The 23,149-nt window shown below is 45.5% G+C and overlaps 1 non-coding gene and 1 pseudogene across 1 annotated transcript; one reads left to right on the top strand and one right to left on the bottom strand.

Moving 5' to 3' along the window:
* The window catches only part of LOC116544823, a 28,756-nt pseudogene extending 19,586 nt beyond the window's left edge, over nucleotides 1-9,170 (top strand).
* Nucleotides 5,099-5,239, bottom strand: LOC116544840. Its single transcript, XR_004266061.1, has one exon. It is a non-coding gene; the product is annotated as a U4 spliceosomal RNA (small nuclear RNA).
* Nucleotides 9,171-23,149: the final 13,979 nt, after the last annotated feature.

The raw sequence follows: 23,149 nt of genomic DNA, 5'->3' as shown, positions 1-23,149 counted from the left end.
TGACCATGATATATGATGAGATAAATCGGTACTGCAGCAATGCTTCTGGAAAGTAGGGCAATTTTTGAAGATTTTTGGAAAAAAGTTTTAATTATTTGCACTGACTTAGGTCAGAGGATATGTGATGAAGATCTACCATATGAGGGAGATTTTGTCCCATGGATCTGAAAAATAGGCTCATCTACTTCTGAGGCAACTTAATCTAGGGTCTGTTAGAACAATCCCATCAGAATATCACATACTTACACTGAGAATATTTTACGTCCTTGTACTATGACTGCACATGGATTTCGTCTTGTGTGAAGTGTGATTTGCTTAATATGACCTGCTTTTCTGAATTTGTTTACAGAAGATCAAAAAGATCATGATGAAGAACAGACATGCAGAGACAGCAAAAATAAACTTCTTATGAGTCAAGTGGCCTACTACCTGGGCTGCCGGCTAAACGGAAGGTAAGTTCTATAGGTTCACTGTCACGAAAGTGATGAACAATGTCCTGTCTTGTCTATGAGAAATGATACACTGTCTTCTTCAAAGTTAATTTCATCCTTCCCATACTTCTAGGAAAATAGCAGTGGGTATTTTAACATTTAGTTAAAGATGGAAGACAGAGGCCAAAGTATTTAGCAACTTTTCCATGTCTGTAGTAAGGTGGGTGTGGGACTAGGGTTAAAATTCCAGCTATTGATTCCTGACCCAGGCACAGAACCACCTGTTCTTCTCAGCAAGAGGTTAAATCATGTTTACAGGAATCCTCTCTGTACCATATGAGATCCTGCAGAACTCATAAGCAAGATGATGGTAGAAGTGTTTATGTCCTGGCTTCAAGGAACCTGAGTAGCTAAGACAAGTTGACTTTAAGGAGATCAAGAGTGGAGATGAGAAGAGTAAAAGTGGGGAAACGACATCTTCAAATCAATAGGCAGGGCTGTCAGTGACATCCTTCAGTCCTGATTAAACCAATTTGACGTCACCAGTTTCTAATCCATCATGTGTTTGGGTTTCTTCTCCCCAGTCCCTGGCTTTCTGTCTTCTGCCCCAAACATCAGCAAGGTGGCATCTGGCAGGCCTCCTTCCAGAAAAAACACAGAATTGAACTTTCCAGAAGGCAGTGAGAAATCCTACTCCCAACAGGAAGATAACAAACCGAATATTGGAGTCAGCAAAAGTAGACTTCTTATGAGTCCAGTGGACTACTCCCTGAACTATTGGCTGAAGACATACAGTAAGTTCTATAGGTTGGCCACCACGAAAGTGATGAATGATGCCCTGTCTTGTCTTAAGAAACTAACTGCTCTCTTCATCAAAATTAATTTCATGCTTCCCATACTTATAGAAAATAGCAGTGGGTATTTTAACATTTAGTTAAAATGGAAGACAGATGTCAAAATATTTGGCAACATTTCCACATCTGCAGTAAGGTGGGTGTGGGACTGTGGTTTCAATCCCAGCTATTGATTCCTGACCCAGGCAAAGAACTACGTGTTTTTCTCAGCAAAAGGCTGAATCCATGTTTACAGGAATCCTCTCTGTACCACCTAAGATCATGCAGACAAGTAGCATCTAGCCTGTTCTACGTGTCTGAGGCTACTGAACTTCCATTCGGTTCCGGTTTCTGCTGAGGCTCAGTAGGGAGGCTCAGCTCTGTTCTGGGGGAAATGTGGTAGCACACTATACCCGCTATGGGGAGCTTAAAGAGGGCTCTGCTCCTTACATAATCTGTGGTATCTGTAAGTGGCCTCATCAAGAGCAGTGATTACTCTGGTCATAGGGATGTCCTGCTTTCTGTGCAGAGGCTCTTGTTGGTAAAGAGGAAGAATGACAGCACCCACGACTTTGTGGAGGCAGCAGTACATAGAGCAGGGACCCTGGGCCAGTCTCCTGAGCTCCATCCAAGTTGCTTCTTTTGTTTGTTACTTAGTTTTGTCATCCGTTTGTAGGATACTATAATAATACCTACCTCTGTCAATTGCTGCACTGAATTAGATAGCCTATTGATTGTAACTCTCCCGGGACAGTCCTTGGCACATAGTAAATACTGTCTATTAGTTCTTCATTCTACTGTGTCTAGCATAAGAGAAACTTTATTAGTCTGTGTGTATTTCCTTTATGGCCTTATGAGAGACTCCAGACCTCCATACTTCCACAGTGACAGTTTTATCAATGGTGTTTTCTTCCAGTAAACATATGTGGCCGTTACATGACTAGGACTTTCTGAATGAGAACACAGATGGGAAACCCATGGGGTTGGAGGTCACAGTATTGTAAATGTCCCTCCTTCCATGATAGATGGTGGTCTTTGGAACAAGAGGCAGCATCTGTCCAGTTGTAAAAGACATGAAGGAAGCTGTGACAGGAGGGCGGTTGTTGGAGTGGAAAGAGCTCCGGAGTAAGAATGAAGGTTCCCAGGCTGTATCTTCAGCAGTGTTCCTAGGAACTGTCAGTGAGCAATTGATTTCTCCTTCCTGACTTTCTCTGTCTCCATCTGCAAAGGCAGGTAAATTTATCTCTCCCCATCTGCAGAGGCAGACATCTTGCAGTGTCTGAAGCATTCAAATGTGCAAACACTTACGACCACTTATCACAATGAGATAAAGCCCCTCACTGTGTGGTGTTGGAGAAAGCACTTGATGTGTGGGCATTTGGTGGTAGGAAGTGGTTCAGACTGGAGCACTCCCTGTGGAGAGAATGTCCCTGAATAACATAGCAGAAGCCACTTGGAGGGTTTTTGAAGTTCCCTGATGTGCAGAGGATTGTGGGACAAGATTGTTTTCCTCTCCTAAGAGAAAGAGGTTGCAAATGTGAACTGTGACAGGATGCCGAGCCTGTCCCTGGGAATCAGATCTGTGTCAGGATAGTGGAGACATCTGCCAAAGTCCAGAGAGAGGCTGCACAAGCCTCCAGTGATGTGGAGAGCAGAAGGTCTTTTCAACATTTGGCCTTATCTTGACAGTGAGCCTCCTGATCAGAAATGAACTGCCTCGTGGATCAGGAAACCATGCCATGGCATTCTGTTAAGGAGAAAACATGAGAGCTTTCAGTAGAACAGGGACCCATACACAGATGTTCATGTCCCTGCGCACATTGGGCTGACTGTCCTTGCAGAGCGTGAAATGGGAAATATCTGAACGAATACATCTGTACTTGCAGAAAATGACAAAGATGAGGATAAAGATGTTTCATGTTGTGGAGGCTGAGAAAATACAGGAATCACGTGACCCCAGGTAACACTGAATAATCAGGAGCAAGTAATGGGTGGTGAAGTATGGAAAAGGGCTAGAAGCACACCCTCTCTGGAGTCTCCCATGGGCCAAAAGCCTGCATTCCCTTGGCACCATATGTACAGTTCAACCCAACTTAGACACAGGGTGTGGCAGCTGTTGTGGTTCTTTCTATGTGCTGAGTGCCGTGTCTGAATTATACAGGGATAACTGAGTCTCTTTCATTCTTGGCACCTTTATGCCCAGTGTGCTGAATACCAGCTGCTGTCTTTCTCTCCGGTTCCCATGGCAGCCATGCTCTGTTGCAGAGAGGAGGATTGCCTGTTTCCTCTCAAAGGGAACCTCCCATTTGCCTTCTGGGACCACTCTCTTATTCCTCCTGTGAAAACCAACTAGGACTCCCTGGGGTCCAATCCCTCTTTGTTTAATCTTCTGTCATCTCTATCCCATCTGGCTCATCAGGGAGGTGCAGAAGATTGAAATCAAAGTCCCTGAGGACTCACTGGAGGAATGTGTCATCACTCGTTCAAATAGCTATGGCCCTACTGACTCCAGCCAGCCTCACAGAGACACCAATGAAATCACATTTGAGGAAGACAGCGTCGACTCTGCGCTGGTTGTAGAGAGTGAGTCATCTCATGATGTAGTGGAGGATGCTCTAATCATTCTTTCAGGTGACCTCTACATTCCTGGTTTTTGGTACCTCTGTCTAGGCTGAGGAAGATCAACTCTGAAGACAGGCTCTATACACACAAATCGGTTTGAATAAAAACCTATCATGGGATACTAAACACAGACACCAGAGAAATTTTATCTCATCCTCAGCTCATGCCATGCGTTTGTCTCTGAGGCCCAAGTTTCAAGTTACCAGACCCCAGGCCAGTGTGACAAACTCATGGTCACCTGAGTGCAGGAGGTGTACAGGAGGTGTCTGTCAGGTCTCCTAGCTTTGATTCAGTATCTCTCATGTCATTATGTCATCTGTCCCTGAACAATGTCCATGGAGTTTCTATTTATTTTTAAGGAAACTGGGAGCCTTGCCTATTTATTTGGAGAGATTTTTCCCCAGGTTTCACAGCTCTGAGCTTCAGTCTTGATATCTTTTAAGTCAGCTTGCTTAGCTGCATAGTCACCTTGAAACCAGGATGAAAACATTTCCTCTTTACCTTGTTGATATGTTTCTGTAAAGCAAGGCTCAGCCCTGGCTATCCACCCCATCCATACAATGGCCGATCTGATGTTTCTTCGTAGCATCATGTATTGTTTCTTGTTGTTGTTGAGATGCAGTCTCCTTTTGTCACTCAGGCTGGAGTGCAGTGGCACCATCTTCGCTTACTGCAGTCTCCAATTCCCGGACTCCAGTGATTCACCTGCCTCTGCCTCCTGAGTAGCTGGGACCATAGGTGCCCCCCACCACATCTAGCTAATTTTTGTATTTTTAGTAGAGACGAGGTTTCACCATATTGGCCAGGCTGGTCTTGAACTCCAAACTTTAAGTGGTTCACCCACCTTGTCCTTTGAAATCATAGATTTTTTTTTTTTTTTTTTAGAAATGGAGTCTCCCTCTGTTATTCAGGCTGGAGTTCAGTTGCACTATCTCAGCTCACTGCTACCTCCGCCTCCTGGGTTCAGATGATTCTGCTGCCTCAGCCTGCTGAGTAGCTAAGACTGCAGGCATGTACCACCATGCCCAGCTAATTTCTTTGTATTCTTAGTAGAGACACGCTTTCACCATGTTAGCCAGGATGGTCCCGATCTCATGACCTCATGAAGTGCTCATCTCGGCCTTTGAGAGTGCTGAGATTACAGGCATGAGCCACCATGCCTGGCCCACAGATTCTTTTTTGTTTGTTTTTGTTTTGTCTTTTTTTATTCAGTCTCCCTAGAGACCGTCAAAAATTGTCAATGCCGACTCTATTGCATGTTATCACGGTGGGGTATTGGGAAAAGTTTTCAATTAGCAATACTCTCATCTCAGATAAAACTCATTGGCTACAATACTGGCACTGAGCAAAGCTCACAGATTCTTTTTAAAGCAAGTGCTGTTAGAATTTACATATCAGTCCAGTTTCCTGTATAGATGCCTCTAACCATTCAATGACCTTGGTACCTGATGAGATAAGTCAGTATTGCAGCAACACTCCCAGAAAATAGTTTGACTCATTTTTGGTGATTTTTCTGGCAAAAAATTTGGATTAACTTTGCATAGACTCAGGCAGAGAATGTGACATTATGGTCTACCCGTAGAGGGAGACTTTGGCCTGTGTGTCTGGTAAACAGGCTCCCCTACTCACCACGCCTCATCTAGGGCACCCTGGAATAGTCCTGTCAGAATTTGTATTCTTGCCCTGAGAATATTCCTGTGCTTGTGCTATGACTAAACACTAATTTGGTCATATGTGAAGTGTGATTTGCTTAACGTGACCTGCATCTCTGAATTTATTTACAGAAAGTCAAAGTGATGATGAGGAAGAGGAAGAAAGAGGGCCAGTGCCCCCCAGGTAATGCTGTGGACTTGTGGGCTCTTAGTTTAATAGTGACACCTGGAGACTGCAGATCCAGGGAAAATGAGGAAGTGATGACTAGAACTCTTTCTTCCATTCACCCAGCTACAAATTGTCTTTATTGACAATGTTGTGGGTGATTTGTGGCACTTGTATAGGTTTTAATTTCTCACTCCTCCCAAGATGGGAACCTGCAATCAGATGAGCCAGGTGAACTCAGCAAACAGGGATTTCCTGGTTTCGCCTGTTCTCCCCACTGTGTTTAAACCCAGGGAGAGACGCATATATGCTTTCTGCCCATTTGTTGTGAGCATGTTTGCTAGGATTTGTGAAGAGAAGAAATTCAAAACATAGACATATGATGTCAAAATACTGGAAAAGGGAGGCCCTTAATACGCAAGATCTGGGTGTCTGAAATGCCTCAAGGGCCCTGTTCACTTGAATGCCACATGTAAAATTCAACACAACTTATGCGAGGCAGTTGAAGCCCCGTGTTCTTGTGCAGCAAGTGGTGATGATAGTTTACAGGGAGAGTCTGGGTGGCCTGCAGTGGCTCATCTGTGGCAAATGCACTGAGCACGTGCTGCTTATTTGTGCTCTGTCCCCAGGGTGGTCACCCTCCACCCAGCATTTAGAAGGGATAGTTTTATTCTCTTGAAGGAAAAATGCCTTTGCTTTCTATGACCATTCCATTCTGACTTCCATCAGATCATCTGGGAGACTTTGTTGTCTAATCTCTGTTGGTTTCCTCTTCTGTCCTGCCTGGCTTATCAGGAATCTGCAGGAGTCTGTGGAGGAGGAAGCCGCCCAGGAGTCCTGGGATGAAGGTTATTCGACTCTCAATTCCTCCTGGCACATCTGCCTTCAGTGAGTTTTACAGGAGCAACTTGCACTCATTAGAGGAGAAGCAAGTCAACTTGGCTGTCAACATAGGCAGTGAGTACTCCATTGTGAAGTTGATAAAGCTCCAATTTGTGTCCCAGATAGACCTCATAGTCTTCAGGCCTTACTCCACTGGCCAGGCTAAAAGTTGTCATCACTGTGGGTTGAACCTATCCATCAGTGTAGATTTCAATAACTTGGGATTCCAGTCTGAAGCACGGACATGGGGTGGGTCAGTGAGCTTTGCTCTCTCTCTAGTTTCACTCCATGCCCATTGCACCCTGGACCAACTGTCAGGACATTGAAACCCAAGGCAGGAGTTGCCAACTCACACCAAGCTATGCAGCGCATGCCCATGAGTTGTCTGTCAATCTGAATTAAATGTCTCTTGCCAGCTACCATGTTCCTCATGAGTTTTGTTCCCCATGCATGTCTGTGAGTTTCTTTCCTGTTTGTACAAATTTGGGGTAAAGGGATAATGGTCTACCAGAATAGGGATGTTTCACCATTCGTTCCGAGACACAAACCAAGGAATCTCTATCATGATTGGCTTTGGGGCCTCCTGAAGTCTATCTCTCACATTATCCTGTTCTCATGCTGAGGAGCCTGAGGTCCCTGTGCAGGGATTAGACAGTGGACTGTTATGGATGTAGGTTAATGGCTTATTTTGTCTGTCCCTATCTGAATTTATTGCAGAGATTAAAAAGGACCAAGAAGAGGAAGAAGACCAAGGCCCACTGTGCCCCAGGTAACTCTGAGCAATGCCAGGTCCAGGGAAAACAGAGTGGGCTGCCAATATCAATACCATCTTTTCAATGAAGCCTGAATTATTCCTACTAACATTGCTGTTGGTTTTCATTGCAGTAGATATTTAGGTTTCCATTTCTTCCTCCCCTTACCATTTACTAACCACTGTAGGTTGACCATACTTGTTTTTATGATCGGTGTACACTGTGTGTCCTGAGGGCACTAACTCAGAGTATCCTTTTACTCCCTCATCAGTGTGTCACCTGGATGCTTCACTGAGCTTACTTTCTCTCTCTTTCTCTGTCTTTCTCTTTCATTCTTTTTTATCCTACTCTTGTCCATCCCAGCATAAGGCAATAATTTGTTACGTCATTAATGGATCTTTGCTTTTTCTTTATTAACCACTTTCTTGTGCTACCCATGAAATCTAGTTGGGACTCTGTGGTGTCTTATTTTCCCTGACTTATTCTTTGGTTTTTCCTCCTTTTTTAGGCTCAGCATGGAGCTGGTGGAAGCAGAAGAGCCTGAAGTCTTCTTGTACTCACTGGATATATTGTGTTCAACATATACAGCATATCTTGAGTTTTATTACACATGCCAGGCTTACACATATGCCATTTTTTTACTTGTAGAAGAGCATGTTCACTTGACTTTGGACATGGACAGTAGGTTTCTTACTATGACGATGATAAGCCTCCACCTGCTCTCCCGGATAGGGGTCATATTCCCACACTAAGACAACATGTCACATGGGACTCTACCGGAGCAGAGTATGAACAACGCCATGTTCTTGCTGAAAACGCTTAGCCTGAGTTTCATAGCCTGAGGTAATCTCCAGACAACTTCAGAATGTAGACCAGTGAGCAGCACTACTGACCTGTCTCCTTCAGACAGCCCATGTCACCACAAATCACACAACTAAAAGGAGAAGAGACATTTTGGGTTGAAAAAGAGCAAAAAGATAATGTAGCCACTTTTCTTTAGTTCTTTTGAACCCAAAGTGTCTCCTCATCTTTTTGTTGTTGTCGTTGATGGTGGTGACATGGGCTTGTTTGTAGAGGACAGGTCAGCTGTCCGGCTCAATGGTCTGTACTCTGAAGTTGTCTGAAAATGACCTCATGATTAAATTCAGCCTAAGTGTTTTTCTGGGAACACCGCAGTGTCAATGCTACCTCACCCATCTGCAGGTAGAGAAGGTCCCATGTGTCTCCCACCATGATTGTGATACCAGGACTGTTCCACCATTTGTCTATCACCATGATCGTGATGCCAGATCTGTACCTTTCAGAGACACCTTATTTATACTAAAGTAATTGGAAAAATGGTTTTTAAAAGTATTAATATCCCGTATTCAAATGATCATCCCTCGACATTTTATTATTCATTAATCATCCCTGGCTGTGTCAATATTATATTTACAGCTGTACACTGGAAATTTTCTATTTTTACTGTATCTTTGCTTTTGCTAGTTTCCGTTGTTGAACAAAAAAAATTCCCTGCCTGCATTTCAATTTTTGCCAAAGTTAATTTTAATCTATACAATGAAAATTTTTTGTCTTTAAGATAAGACCGTCAGCATAAGGCCACAGCAAAACAGAGATTTTGCTAATTTTTAAGCCTTTGTTAATTTCTGGCTGACGAGAAAGGTAGTTTATTTAATTAGCTGCTAATATCTATTTCAGTGAGCAGCCAGAGAAATGTCTATCAGACTAAGGATATGCAAAGCCCAGGCCATTCTTTTTGAGTCTTTTAAACTATTTCAGAAGAGAAGAGAATAGGCAGATTCCACATATGTGGACAGGAAGGAGAATCCACTAAGACACAAACAACTGTTTCCCAAAACAGAATAGAAAATCCATTAAAATTCATATTTTCTCATGAAATGTAATCTCTCTAAACTTAGCCATTATGTGAAAGTCAATTCTTAATATACCACACTACATTGACTGTTGACAATCATAAGAATTCATTTCCATGTTTGTTATTTGAAAAAGCAAAAGGACTATAATACTTTTTTTTCTTTGCCGTGATCTTTTAAGATTGAGGATTGTTTTTCAAAATAAAACCAAAGATTTTAAAGATTGAAAAATTGGCATTAAAATTTATCTTTTCAAAGTAATGATGTTTAACTGAGGCCGTCTTATTCCTGTTTGTAGTATAACTGTCAAGTGATCATTTAACCATTCTTTAAATGTTTCAAGTTGCTGGAAAGAAACCACATCACAGGATGTATCTTCTTTTGTTTCTTTATTTTACTTTAAGTTCTGGGGTACATGTACAGATCTTGCAAGATTGTTACACATATGTATACACTTTCTTTTTTTTTTTTTCCCCCCCCCCCCCCCCCCCGCCGTCACCTTCATTAGGTATTTCTCCTAATGCTATCCCTCCCCAATCTCCCCACCCACTGTTATCCCTCCTCTAGCTCCCCCATGCCCTGACAGGCCCCAATGTGGGGTGTTCCCCTTCCTGTGTCTGTGTGTTCTCATTGTTCAACACCCACTTATGAGTGAGAACATGTGGTGTTTGCTTTTCTGTTCCTGTGTCAGTCTGCTGAGAATGATGGCTTCCAGTTTCATCAATGTCCCTGTAAAGGACATGAACTCATCATTTTTTAATGGCTGCATAGTATTCCATGGTGTATATGTGCCACATTTTCGTTATCCAGTCTATCTTTGATGGGTATTTGGTTTGTTCCAAGTCTTTGCTATTGTAAGCAATGCTGCAGCAAACATATGTGTGCATGTGTCTTTATAATAGAATGTTTTCTAATCCTTTGGGTATGCACCCAATCATGGGATTGCTGGGTTAAATCGTATTTCAGTTTCTAGATCCTTGAGGCATCGCCACACTGTCTTCCACAATGTGCCTGAATATTTTATTTTTCTCTAGGTTTAGAAAGTTTTCTGTTATTATTATTATTGCTTTGAAGAAGCTTTCTACTCTTTGCTCCTTCTCAACCCCCTATTTAAGGCCAATGAATCTTTGATTTTCTCTTTTGAAGCCCTCTTCTAGATCTCTTAAGCATTCTGTGTTCTTTCTTGTTATTCTTTTCTTTTTTCTCCTCTGACTGTATTTTGAAATAGCTTGTTTTAATGCTCACTAATTCTTCTGCTTAATCAATTCTACTGACACTCACTAAGGCATTTTCCAGCTCCAGGATTTGTTTGCTATTTTCTATTACGTCTGTATCCTTGTTAAATATTTCTGATATAATTTTGAATTGTTTCTGTTTTCTTGAAGTTCATTGAGCTTTCTCAAAATAGTTATTCTAAAATTCCTGAGAAGTTACATATCTCCATCATTCCAGGGTTGGTCACTGGTGGCTTATCTGGTCTATTTGGTGAGGTCATATTGACTTAAATGTTCTTGATACTATTAATATTTGTCAATATCTGGGTATTGAAGGATAAGGTATTTATTCCAGCCTTTGCAGTCAGGTCTTGTTTGTACCTGTCCTTCAGAGGGCCTTCCAGGAATTCAAAGTGGGCTGACGAGTTCCCTAAGCCAGTGGTCACTACTGGTGTCAGCAACTTTTGTACTACAAGGCACCCTAGGCCCAGGTACACTGCAATCCTTACAGATTCCCAGGTCCCCAGCCCTCTTGGACTTTGGGAAGATCAGGAATTGTTCTCTGGGTTCCCAGGTAAAGCCTCTAGCTTACTTTCCTCTATTTCCCCCAAGCAAAAGGAATCTCTCTGTAGGCTACACTGCCTGGAGTATGGGGAGGAGTGATGCAAGCATTCCCGTAGCTGCTGCAGCTGCTGCTGTCATACTGGCTGTGACCTCAAGTCTGGCATCTTCCAGACCTATGCAACATCAGGGTTTGCCCAAGGAGTGTTGTGGTCACTGCAGCCTGCCTGCCCCTGACGTTTATCTGAAGCCCAATTAATTTCCAGTGATAAAGCTCACCAGAACTTTGGTGGGTTCTTCCTCCTGGGGCAGCTGATTCCCTTGTGGCCCAGGGTGAGTCTAAATGCTGCTTCTGTGGACATCAGCCTGGAATCAAGCGCTGTTGGGTTCTGTTCAGGGCTGTGTTTCTCTATGGCAAGACTGGTACAGAGTTTCCTCCTTGTCTCCAAGCCATTAGATTCTCTCTCAAAGATGCATTTCCTGTGGTTTGGGGAGAGGTGTCAGAAGCAATGCAAGACCATCCTTCCTGCCTTCTTCAATGCATCTTGTTATTATGCTAAAACCAGGTGCTCTGATCTCTCACCTGATTACTTAGCTCTTGTGAAAGTGTTTTCTTGCATGGATACTTGTTCCATTGGATGTTCCTTCAGGGAGACCATTGCTGGAGAGTTGTATTCTATGATCTTACTGCACCTCCCACCTGGTTTTTTTTTTTTTAATGTTTCTAGTAAATAATTGTGAAGTGATAGCTTTATTTTAATCTTGGGGATCAAAAGCATGTAGCTAAGAACTTTTCCCAAAAAGCATTTTAAAAATTTTATGTCAATGTTGACAGAATAATAAACTTATTGACTCAAGGGTCTTAAATGGATTTTTAGTTTTGATTCAATGTGACAGGACACTTTTTTTTAAAAGTGTGATCTGCAGCCCTCATGTACTAAAATCACCTGTGGTGCTTATATTATAAAAAGGCAGATCTAGGGCCCACACCACCTAAATCTCCTGGGATTGGAGACCAGTGTGTGGCTCCTATCATCTCCACAGCTGCTTCTAAGGTACACCAGGTTTAAGAACCATTCTTTCGCATTTTCAGACTAGGGATTCTTACAAAATGGCAAAGAAGAAAAACCTTAATCTTTTAAAGTTAAGAGTTTAAGCATTAGACTATGCACTTCTTAAACACAGATTATCTTTCCCATTTTCTCTTTCCAGTTCTTTATACTGTCAAGGGATTGGTGCAGAAATAGGAAACAAAACAGTGAAAGAAAAACTTTATTTCTTAATATACATTTGGCTTTAATAATCGCCAAAAAGACTTCCATTTTCTCTCTCCGGCCTGTCCACCAGTTATATTGGCCTTCAACAGATGGTGATAGCAACATACATAAATCTATATCATGCATTTATACACGCAAACATGTTGTATCAGCACTGTGAAGACACAGACTGGGCTTTACTATGGCTGGGGGCCTCTCCCAGGCCACCTAAAAATGAGCACAGGTTTGCTCTATGCAAGAATTTCAACAGAATTGGTCTGGCCATCAGTCCCCAGTTTCCCCGAGGAAAGATAGGATGACAAAATGGGACAGCGTATTTGAAGTGAGGTCAGTCCAATCGGGTATCATAGAAGAAAAGAAATAGGACGTGCTAGCTGAAGCCTGAGATAGTGTCTGGGAAGTCACCACATTCATGATGTGAACTCAACGCAGATGCCACAATGCAGACCAAAGCCCAGCCTGACTCAACCCAACAGGGTCAGGTGTGGATCTGTGAGCAGCGCTCACTGAGTCCCCACCAGTACTGTCCAGCAGGGCACCGCTGCTCAGTATTGTGCTTTTAGGACCTGCCAGAAGAGGTCCAGCATTGGGACCACATGCTTCATTCATCAGAATCAGAATCAGGGTCCTGTCTCCACTGAGTTTTCCATCTCAGGGCAGCTGATGAGGCAAGAAATGTGCTGTTGCTAGTTCCCACGCTGCTGGGGCTATTGAGAAGTAGTCTCACAAAACTGTCTATGCAAACGACACATCTTTTGCTTCATGCTGGGCCAAGTCGGCCTTGGCTAACGGTATTCCATAGCTGTCAGAAAGGCTTTTTGCCTTTCTTCCCGCTCCACCAGGATACACCTCTGACTCCCTCTTCTGGATCCTCCAGTGGACTTGGAGGAACGAGGCCCAGATGCTCCTCAGCAGATAGGTAGCGGCACAGAAGGGGGACAGGCCCACCCTTCCTGTTATTTTAAGGACCTTTGGTGGCTGCGCTTCTTGCATGGTTCCTGGAAGGCAAGGGTCACAAGGCTGGAGTGTGCAGCAGAGCCCTTAGGGAGTTCACCTGCAGACAAAGATAAACCAAACCAAACCAGTGGATATTGCCAGGCCCTCCTGATGGAGTGAGAGCAATGTGGTGATTAAGCCAGGAGTGTGGTGAGAGCCAGGTAAGAGGATGAGCTAAGAGCATGCGCTGCAGTCTGGAGGAACAGCAGGTGCCCCAGGTTACGGAGAGCCTCCCCACCTCCCCGTGTGCTGAGATCCCTGCTCCAATTCACTGCACGCTGGGTGGCTGGATCCCACCACTCCCTCTTCAGGGGCCAGGTGACTCTCCAAATCACTTTGTCTCAGCAGAAAAATTCCCTCTGCCATCTTCCCCCAGAAAGAAGTGCTTAGCATGAAACATGCATATATAGAAAGAGCCTGTTGTAGGAAGAAGAGGACATTTTGCAGGGAAGTTCTCTGTTAGGTTGATGTCCACTTGACATAACGAGGACATGAAGGAGCCAAGTGTACATGGACTTCAGGGCTCAACTAAGTTCAGTTCCACCTTTGACAGATGAGGGTGCCGCAGACTCATAGAGACTAAGGGACAAGCCAAAACCACACACCAGTTAGTGACAAGCCAAGTATTAGAACCAAGGCCTCAGGTCCTTTCCAATGATCTATAGGTGGTCCAGGAGAAAGCTTCCACACTGGAAAAAGCCAGTGGATACTAGAGAAGATTTTGAGGTTACGTTTTCTGGGACAGGAATAAGGAGTTACAGAGACAATCCTGTAAGTGTTGTTCTAAAGAGGCTCAGGAAAGAAAGGAATTATCAGAAAAAAAAGGGAATTATTGGGGAAAAAAGAGCAAGTTAAATCATGGCCCTAGTCATTTTCACACTATGTAGATTGACATTCTCTCTGGTTACGATTTAGAAACATTTCTAGGAATATGCTCCATTGCTTATGGCAAATCTTTGAAGTTTCTATTTTATTTTATATAGTAAGCACCAACAAGTGAATGAAGTGAGAGTGAATGAATTGGTAAATGTATCGATTGGGAGGGGGTTGAATAACTTTGAAATCAGGGCTTTGATTTGGCAGGGCCTGACCCCAAATATAGAGAAAGGGAAGGGTCCTTTTCTTGTCCCCCACCCCAGGAAAAGCTGAGGAGCTGTCCTGCTCAACAGTGGAGTGCCCTGGATTGGAGGAGCCTGGGGAGGGGGAGGTTTGGCCCTGGATTAGAGTCCTGGGTGTCCTCCCATCCTGAGGGGACATGGAGAATGGGCAGCTGAGCCCAGGTCTGGGGGAACGGGGTGGCTGCGCTGCTTCCCTGCTCAGAAGTTGCTCTGATGCTCGGGGTGCACTTGGAGGTGACTGCTTCCAAAAGAGGAGGCTTCTGCCTTCCCCGCCACCACCTTCCCTGGGGTAGCACTTGAATAGGAGTCAATTTGCCCCATTCCTGCTGTCACCAGCCCCAAAGACTAAGTAGCTTAAGTAGCTTATTTCTCCCTCTGCAGACTTATTTTCAGAGCATTCCCAGCCTTCACCTCCTCCAGCTGGTTCTCCAGTCCTGGAGTATTGAGGGGTCCAGAACACCCTTGGCTCAGGTTGGGTGCAGAGACTGACTCCCTGAACGTTGCCCTCTCACTGCCTGCCCCACCCTCATCCCATTCTGCAGGACCCTCTGATCCTGGGGTGTCTCTGGCTTCTGGCTGTGGCATAGATTGGAACCTGCTGAAAGCAGGTGGAGGCTGCTGCCTTAGGCAGGACCCAGGGAATCTACAACCCTTTTGACCTTCTCCGCTGGCTCCCGAGCCCTGAATTACCCCTTCCTCTCTCCTGTGTCACACTCCTGTGTCCTGGCCCTCTAGGGACTCCAAATGACAGAACTAGGAGTTATCTGAAAGCTTGAGGCCAGCCCTCCCATGTCACCGAAAGGCAAACTGAGACCCAGGAGAAGGAAAGACTTGCCCAAGTTCAAACAGGAGACAGAGCCCCATTATCATGGAAGAACAGGTGCGTGGGGAGGGGCATGCTCATGAGACTTTGGATAGCACTCCACCATTGAGCAGGGTGGGGGTGTGAGGGAAGGGGTGTGGGATTTTTGAGCCCAGGTAGCTTCACTGAGTCTTTCCTGGTCTCTCGGACTGGGAGCAACAGTTCCTGCGGCCCTGAGCCTCCCAAGCATTTTATGAGAAAGGCAGCAGGGTTGGGGAGGGCAGTGTTTGAGGGTCCCCTCTCCATCCCTGGTCCTCTGCCCCACCAGCTGAGCAGCAACCCTCAACTCCTATCTCTGTAGGCAGATGCATCATTGTGGAGGGAGTGGTGAGGCTGAGGCCAGTGTCAAAGTCCCCCCACCCCAGAGCAAGGGCCTCTGTGCTGGACCCAGGGGCTAAGGGGTGCTGAGCCCACCTCCTGGGCAGACACCTGCTCCCCACTATCCATGCCTGAGCTGTCACTCAGCAGGGGAGCCAAGAAGCCTTCCCTGGAGCCACTAACCTGTGTGGGCACCAACGGTGAGATTCCACCTAGGGACCCATGATGGGGAACTGGGTCAGTTCAGTTCCACCCTCCTTCCTTCCCTGGAACCCACAGTCCAGCCAGTGCTGTAACTAAGCTGTGACCAGAAGGGCAGATGCTGTGTGTGTGTGTGTGTGTGTGTGTGTGTGTGTGTGTGTGTACACACATGTGAATGCATGCACACACACCCAAGTGGGGGTTGGGAGAACTGACTTTAGGACCCTGAGATATTCAAATATGTAAGACTCAAATAAATTCTACCACAGTGAGAAGGGTACTCAGCTTATCAGAAATCAGGTTCAAATAAGACCCTTAGTCTTATTTGACTTATAAGACTTCCTTAGTCTTGGTTTTCATGTCTGCAAATTGGAAATAATTCCCAGGAGGAGAAACTTACACAAAAATGATCCCCAAGCTGGAAGTTGCTGCATGGAGGCAACACGATGCAGTCCCACTGCTCTCCGCCCCCATGAGAGGACTGAGGATGGGAAGAGGAAGGGCTCTGGCTCAGGAACACAAGGGCAGCCTCCACCATCTCCTCACTGCGTCCCTTTCCTCTGCTACTGGCCTCCTCAGCCCTTCACAGGCCCAGGCAGCAGGGGATGAGAGAGGCCCAAGTTCTCAGAGGGTGATTTGCCCTAAGGTTCTCTCCTCCTTCCCAGGCAGTGAGGCTGAGGGTATAGCCCTCTCCCAGAGCTCCATCCTGAGCCCCTCATGGCAGTACCCCAGCAGGTTTGAGCGCGTTTAGCTTCCCATGTATTCTCCAGCTTCTCTTTGGGTGGTATGGGGCAAGGAAGAGTTTTGCAACATGCCTAGACCCACAGATTGTGGACTGGGCGTGCTGGGGCTGCGGGAGGGATTGCAGTCTCCCAAGCCTTCCCCAGAGCTAGGAACTGGCCGGTGACCACCTGCTGTGTCCCAGCAAAGCTGATGGAACCCAGCACATGGCTATTGGCTATTCAACTGTTCTTGCCACTTGGCCTGGCCCCTGTGCGTGCCCCCTCCAAAGACAGCAGGACCCCTGCATGCTGTCCCCACCAGTGATTCTGTAGAGAGGTGAAGGGGAGCCTCTCCCAGCACCCAGCTCCCTTTGCTCTGCCTCCCCCAACTGGGTGGTGACTGAGAATCAGAGGCAGAGTATTTAGAGAGCATCTCTTCCCACTCCCCATCTGGCAGATGAAGAAACTACCTATCCAGAGATGTGAAGGGACATGTTCTAGGTCACACAGCAGGCCAGTGTCCAGGCAGGTTCCAACTGAAGTCCCTGGGCCACTTGTGCTGCCCCAGGCACAGATTGCCTGCTTCGTCCACCTTCCTTGCCCCCAAGCTTGAACTTGCAGCAAGATCCGAAGATGAGATGCTGAGGGAATTGTTTTACTGATTTGTTGATTGGATCTCAGATTGAAAAGGGCCCTGAGCTCATCAACCAGGAAGAAATCCGATTTGGCTTTGATGGCCATAGTTATTGGTCATATATCTTTGAACTCTTTTTATTTTCTATGAACCCGGCAGTGGAGGGGCTCGGGGGCTGGACTGGCTGCTGGGCCCAGAGCTGCTTCTGCACTTGGCAGCTGTGGTCTCCAGCATCACACACCCAGGACTTGGGACTGAGGGTGGGATCCATGCAGTGAGAGGGGATGGTCTGGACAGGTTGGCCAAGGCATGCAGTGAGGATTTCCAGGAACCTCCTGACCCTTCAGGCCAGGGCATCTGGGAGTCTGGTCAGATCTCACAGGTTATGTAAATGTTGCTGATTTTATTCAGCTTTTATTATCTTTTCCCCAGTGATGCCAAAGGCTGCTCTGTGGGCTTCAGGATCCAGAGCTGATGGGTTTTGATGGCGAGACCCGAGTTGTGCAGGCAGGGGCAGTGGGTGGGGAAAAGGAGCCAGAGAGGCTCAGTTGGCGGAGTTCCTTTTGGCAGCAGGGCACTGTGGCTAAAAGGATGGGCTGTGACGTTGCCTCTGCAGGCTCCAGTCCAGCCCAGCTCTGCAAGCAGCCTTGTAGAGTGGGGGCAGATCAGACATGATATAAATAAATAAATAAAGCACCTCCCATGTGCCAGACACACAGTAGTGCTCAGTGAATGATCAACTCCCCGCTCAGTCCCCTTGTAAGGGGCCTGGCAGATAGTAAGCCCTTGGACTTCTATTTCCTTCTACTGTTTGGCTCTATCAAGAAGAGCTGTTTGGCTGATCTGGGTGTACTGTGTGTGTGTCCCTGTCTGGCTGGCCCAAATGCCATCATTTCTTCCCTCTTCATGACTGCAGGAAAAGACACTCTGAGGAGTGAGCCTTGGCTAGTGATCCAGCAGCCTGAGTCCATTCCTCAACCCCCAGGGGCACATGTGAGCCAAGGTGGGTGTGGGTGGGGAGGCCAAAGGCCTCCCCAGTTGCTGGAGGTAGCCACTGGGAACAGGGGAGAATGAGCAGGGCAGCAAGGGCTTTCCAAGAATGCTCCTGGACCATCTGTATCCAAATCACCTGGGGAGGTGTTTCAATACAGATTCCAGGTTGGGCACGTTGGCCGACACCTGTATTGCCAACATTTTGTAAGATAGGGGCAGAAAGGTTGCTTGAGCTTGAGATCAGCCTAGACAATCTAGACAAACCCCATTTCTACAAAAAATATTTTATAAAAGACAGCCAGGTGTGGTGGCATGCGTCTGTAGTCTCAGCTACTCGGGAGGCTGAGGTGGGAAGACCACTAGATCCCGGGAGGTCAAGGCTGCATTGAGCCGTGAGAGTGTCACTGGAGTCCAGCCTGGGAAACAGAGTGAGACCTCGTCTCAAAACAGACAAAACGAAACAAAGCCCAGATTCCTGGTCCTCACCTCCTCAGAATCTGACCTGGTATCACCCGAGAATCTGCACTTTAACAAGTATGCCTAGTCACTCTGATTCACATTGAAGTCTGAGGATCTTTGCAGCAGAGAATAAAGGAGTCTGCTCCAGTTGACCTGTGGACCTGCCTACAGCAGGGGTCAGACCTTATGATGAACTAAGAAGTTCATAATAATCATACCAGCTACTGTGGCTCAGCAGGGGAACAATGTCCCCAACCCCATTCTATATTTCCCTCTTGGTGTTAGGGTGTCCAGTTCTGTCCCACTGAGCCCACTAGAACTGGGACACAGAACAGGCAAGTGATAGCGGCTGTTGCACCCATCAACGTTGGATCCCTCTGGTGTTGGCTGGGACGTTTCTTCGGGTGATAGATGGACCAGGGGAAAGCTTGTTTGCCTGATAAATATTGATCCATTGGGTTTACGAGTCAGCGCCCAGTTTCCTCACCAGCTTTTAGCCTGGGGAGGCCAGTCATCCTTCATGGACTCCATCTGTGCAGCCTGACCCTCTCGAGAAATGGGGGGCTTGGACAGGCTCGCCACAGAGTCCCACCTGACTCCTCTTCCCACCCAACCTGGGCTCACATTAGCCCCGGTTTTCTTTGCAGAGAGGAATGGTCGTTTGTGCCCCTCTGAACGTCCTGCTCGCAAACTGAGCCAACAAAGATGTGTTTCTTAGGGGGATGCAGGGGTGATGGGGAGTTGGGGTAGGTGCCTGCTTCAGCCACAGCCACAAAGCCAGGTTTCCCTGGGACTGGGGCAGGGGACATAGGATGATAGATTTTGGGTCTTCTTGCTGGGGAAAGAGCTCAGACAAGTGTGGAAAGTCACTCAGCCACACCCCTTTGTGAATCTAGAAGGCATTCCCGGGCTCTGTTGCCATTTTTATTTGAGATTCTAGGTAGGACTTGGGACTTCTTCAGCGAAGACTCTGGGAGGGCCCTAGGATCCAGCTACTAGGATGGGGCTCCTTGCTTCACCGCTACTTTCTCTCTGGGATGCTCCATGGCCCCACTGTATTAGGTTTCTCCAGAGAAAAAGAACCGATAGGAGATTTATATATGTCAGAGAGAGAGATTTATTAGAAGGAATTGGCTTATGTGATGATGGAGGCTGAGAAGCCCCAAGATCTGCAGGCAGCAAGCTGGAGACCCAGGAGAGCTGACGGCATAGCTCCTGTTGAAGACTGAAGGCCTGAGGACCAGGAGGGACAATGGTGTAAGTTCTCGTCTGACAGTTGGAAGGCTGAAGCCCCAAGAACAGCAAGTATTTCAGCTTGAGTCCAAAGGCCAGAAAAGACCAGTGTCGGCTGGACACGGTGGCTCCCACCTATAATCTCAGCACTTTGGGAGGCCATGGTGGGTGATTCATGAGGTCAGCAGTTCAACACCAGCCTGGCCAATATGGTGAAATCCCGTCTCTACTAAAAATACAAAATATTAGCTGAGCATGATGGCGTGGAACTGTAGTTCCAGCTGCTTGAGAGGCTGAGGCAGGAGAATTACTTGGACCTGGGAGGTGGAGTTGCAGTGAGCCAAGATGACACCACTGCACTCCAGCCTGGGCAACAGAGCAAGACTCCATCTCAAAAAAAATAAAAGAGAGAGAGAGAGAGAGAGAGACAGAGAAAAAGAAAAGACCAACATTCAAGCTCTAGCATTCAGCAAATAAAAGTCCCTCTTACTCAGCCTTTTTGTTCTATCCAGATCTTCAACTGATTGGTTGAGGCCCACCCTCATTAGTGAGCACCAACTGCTTTACTCTGTGTACTGATGCAAATCTTATCTGGAGGCTGGGCTTGGCTGCTCACTCCTGTAATCCCAGCATGTTGGGAGGCTTAGGCGGGTAGATCACTTGAGGTAGCAGTTCAAGACCAGCCTGGCTGACATGGTGAAACCCTGTCTCTACTAAAAATACAAACATTAGCCAGGCACGGTGGTATGCACCTGTAATCCCAGCTACTCAGGAGGCTGAGACAGGAGAATCACTTGAACCTGGGAGGCAGAGGTTGCAATGAGCCAAGATTGTGCCACTGCACTCCAGCCTCGGCAACAGAGCAAGACTCTAAAACCCCAAACATCTGGAAACTGTCTCTCTCTCTTTCTAATGAATCGCTTTTCTGAGAAAAAAGGAAAGTCACAAAAACAACTGGTCCTATCATACCTTTCCCCTGCCTTCATTTTCCTGGTACAAAGAAAACATATTTAAAGACCAACAATAAATCAGAAAAAATCTAAATAGTAAAAAACAAATAAAAAGTGAAAAAGAGTAAAAGGCGCTAAAAGAGAAGGCAAAATGAGGAAAAAAGAATATAAAATGATCCAGACAGGTATCATATATATGACCAAAAATCAAGAGTTAGAAGAAAATATATTCGTAATGATGGCTATCGGTGGTCTCGGGGTGATATTAGACATCCCAATTAACATGTTTTCTTCAATGATATCAAATAAATATCAGTACCCTTTACAGCCCGACTTCTTTTTTTTTTTTTTTTTTTTTTGAGATGGGGTGCCCTGTCGCCAGGCTGGAGCGCAGTAGCGTGATCTTGTCTCACTGCAACATCCGCCTCCTGGGTTCAAGTGATTCTCCTGCCTCAGCCTTCTGAGTAGTTGGACTACAGGCGCACACTACCATGCCCTGCGAATTTTTGTATTTTCAGTAGAGACACGGTGTAGCCTTACTTTTATAATAGAACAGCCTTTAACAGGACATGGATCACAAAAGGAAGGGAACATATATTGAGTGCTGACTATATGCAAGGCATTGTTTTAGACACCAAAGCTGTCTTATTTAATCTCTGCAATCGCTGTGTGAAACAGGCACTATTCCTGACTTAAGATTTTGACACCAAGACTCAGAGCAATCCATAAAACAAATGACAAGGTGGGTAGCCCCAGTCATTGTCCCTGTTTTTTATCCCCTGTTCAGTATCATAAGCATCTACACTTAATGAAAAAGAAAAGACACACAAAGAATACAATAGTAAAAGAAATAAAAATTGCAACAAAGAATAAAAGGAAAAATAGCCATTCTCTTACCTCTCTGGATGGGCATGGAACTGCACCAGACTGCTAGAGACCCGTCGCTGCTGTAAGTCCTCACCGAGCTGAGCCAACTCTGTTCATCTGCTAGTCCTTCTAGCATCAGCAGCAACTGAGAAAAGAAGAGAGAAGCAATACACAAATGGCGCAGTGAGACATGAGGCCACAGTTAACCCTGAGAAACAAAAAAATGCATTAGCACGTACTATGACTTAAAAAGCCCGCTATCTTAGTACTTAAGCTTTTGATGGTATTGTATAGTTTTCCCTAGAAGCAGGAAAATGCATTAGCATGTACCATGACTTAAAAAGTCCGCTATCTTAGTACTTAAGCTTTTGATAGTATTGTATAGTTTTCAAATCAATGTCATATTATTTATTTAATCTTTAAAACCCTGTAAGGTGGAATTCAAACATGCGAGCAAAAATAATAAAAAGGAGAGAGAAGCTAGAAGCACAGGAAATTAGCTAAGAGAAAGGAGTAAGAGGAAAATGGGACAGGCAAGAGGGAAACATATATAATAGGAGTTACCAGTATTCTTCATTCATTCAATAAATATTTATTGAGCATCTTCCATAGGAAAGACTCCATTCCAGGTTCTAAGGGAAAGCCTACTACGTAGTGGAGGAAAAAGACGTTCATTAATCATAGACATGTGTTATTGTGAGTGTAAGTGCTATAAAGATTAATGAGCTATGATCATGTATAACCAACAGAGAGTTGTTTAAGGTAGAGTTGAAAGTCAGAATGCAGTGGGGTGAGTAGTTAGTAAGAGAGATGCTAATGGAGACAGAGAGTACAGGCAAGTCTTTTGGAAAACAAAGGTTAAATGGGCTGTAGCTATAAAGAAAGTTGGGGCAAAGGCAGGGGTTTCTTTCTCTTTTTTTTCAACTGGGAGAAATTTGAACATGGTTAAATGCAGACAGAGGAGAAAGATTCAGTTGAGAGGGAGATGACTTACGTATGAGTGTGAGGGATAACTATTGGTATGTGTCCAAAAGAACTGCTGCTCTTTACAGAACCACATGTCAGAAAGTGGCATCTATAGCTGCTAACGACCAAAGTAGGAAACTTCAGAGCAGTTTCCCGATGAAATACCATTTATGAAAAACCAATACCACGGTTTATTTCACAGTAGAAAAACAAGTTTGTGTCGGGTGTAGTGGTATGCACCTGCAGCTTCAGCTACTCAGCAGGCTGAGGCAGGAAGTTTCCTTGAGTCCCAAGAGTTTGAGGCTGCAGTGAGGCATGATTGTACCACTGCACTCCAGCTTGGGTGACACAGTAAGACTCCATATATATATATATGGAGAGAGAGAGAGAGAGAGAGAGAGAGAGTGAGTGAGTGTGTGAGTGTGAGTGTGAGTGTGTGTGTGTGTGTGTGTGTGTGTGTGTGTGTGAGTGAGTCTATATTCCAATAACTTACCTGTTGTCTTTGGTTTCCTGACTTTTTCACCCGGCGATTCTACTGAAGCAACTTTTTCCCAAAGAAGTAATAC

Source organism: Sapajus apella, unplaced genomic scaffold (genome assembly GCF_009761245.1).
Source record: "Sapajus apella isolate SASKATOON/1434 unplaced genomic scaffold, GSC_monkey_1.0 scaffold232, whole genome shotgun sequence".
Lineage (NCBI taxonomy): Eukaryota > Metazoa > Chordata > Mammalia > Primates > Cebidae > Sapajus > Sapajus apella.
Note: the sequence above shows the minus strand (reverse complement) of the source record. Positions and strands in the feature narration are given on the sequence as shown.